We start from the raw sequence: 1,971 nt of genomic DNA on the forward strand, positions 1-1,971 counted from the left end.
TGGAATAAGAGAAACGACCTGTTTATATCACACATCAACCAATCTTTGGACTGAAGACCACAACAAAACAGACAATTAAATCAAGATTAGGGCGGAATTTGTACCCTGCTCCTCCAAAATGCTAGTCAAATGTTTTCTCATCCAATCACTTACCATGCACCTCCAAACCTTACTAGACGCAGAAGTTAACAATACCTGAAAGAATAAAATGAAGCAGTCAGAGGGGGAGGAGGAAACAACACGAAACTTCACAGGTTGAGAGGATATGTGTTCTTATTTCAGTGACTACAAAATCGTGTCAAATATGCAAAGAATTAGGCAGTATGAGCCCACGTATGAGTATGATGTTGCTCCCACTCTGTTAAGATAAAGGACGAGTGCAACGGAAATATAATGGAAAATTATTGAGATTTGAGACCAAAAATGTACGCTTATTGGGTTGGTGACATAACTAACAATGGGTGAACAAATGTATTTTATTATAAATGAATGTTTGACACATTCAAATATTATCTTGTTTAGTTAACCTTCTTGAGAGTCATAATGGTATAAGAAAGAATTGTTTCTGAGTCAATGTCGAAGCACAAAATATTTATGTTTGTAATCTAAGATGTGGTGTTATGTGAGCAGTCGAATATTATGTCCTGCTCATACAAAAACTCAGGCGAGAAAGGTGAATACTACACTACTGGCCATTAAAATTGCTACACCAAGGAGAAATGTAGATGATAAACGGGTATTCAATGGACAAATATATTATAATAGAACTGACATGTGTTACATATTCACGCAGTTTGGGTGCATAGATCCTTAGAAATCAGTACTCAGAACAACCACCTCTGGTCGTAAAAATGGCCTTGATACGCCTGGGCATCGAGCGAAACAGAGCTTGGATGGCGTGTACAGGTACAGCTGCCCATGCAGCTTCAACACGATAGCACAGGTCATCTAGAGAAGTGACTGACGTGTACAGGTACAGCTGCCCATGCAGCTTCAACACGATACCACATTTCATCGAGAGTAGTGACTGGCGTATTGTGACGAGCCAGCTCCTCGGCCACCATTGACCAGATGTTTTCAATTGGTCAAAGATCTGGAGAATGTGCTGGCCAGGGCAGCAGTCGAACATTTTCTGTATCCAGAAAGGTCCGTACAGGACCTGCAACATGCGGTCGTGCATTGTTGTTGTTGTAGTCTTCAGTCCTGAGACTGGTTTGATGCAGCTCTCCATGCTACTCTATCCTGTGCAAGCTCCTTCATCTTCCAGTACCTACTGCAGCCTACATCCTTCTGAATCTGCTTAGTGTATTCATCTCTTAGTCGACGATTTTTACCCTCCACGCTGCCCTCCAATACTAAATTGGTGATCCTTCGATGTCTCAGAACATGTCCTATCAACCGATCCCTTCTTCTAGTCAAGTTGTGCCACAAACTCCTCTTCTCCCCAATTCTATTCAATACCTCCTCATTAGTTATGTGATCTACCCATCTAATCTTCAGCATTCTTCTGTAGCACCACATTTCGAAAGCTTCTATTCTCTTCTTGTCTAAACTATTTATCGTCCACGTTTCACTTCCATACATGGCTACACTCCGTACAAATACTTTCAGAAACGACTTCCTGACATTTAAATCGACACTCGATGTTAACAAATTTTTCTTCTTCAGAAACGCTTTCCTTGCCATTGCCAGTCTACATTTTATATCATCTCTACTTCGACCATCATCAGTTATTTTGCTCCCCAAATAGCAGAACTCCTTTACTGCTTTAAGTGTCTCATTTCCTAATCTAATTCCCTCAGCATCACCCGATTTAATTTGACTACATTCCATTATCCTCGTTTTGCTTTTGTTGATGTTGATCTTATATCCTCCTTTCAAGACACTGTCCATTCCGTTCAACTACTCTTCCAAGTCCTTTGCTGTCTCTGACAGAATTACAATGTCATCGGCGAACCTCAAAGTTTTTAT

This window comes from Schistocerca nitens, chromosome 6, assembly GCF_023898315.1.
Source record: "Schistocerca nitens isolate TAMUIC-IGC-003100 chromosome 6, iqSchNite1.1, whole genome shotgun sequence".
Taxonomy (NCBI): domain Eukaryota; kingdom Metazoa; phylum Arthropoda; class Insecta; order Orthoptera; family Acrididae; genus Schistocerca; species Schistocerca nitens.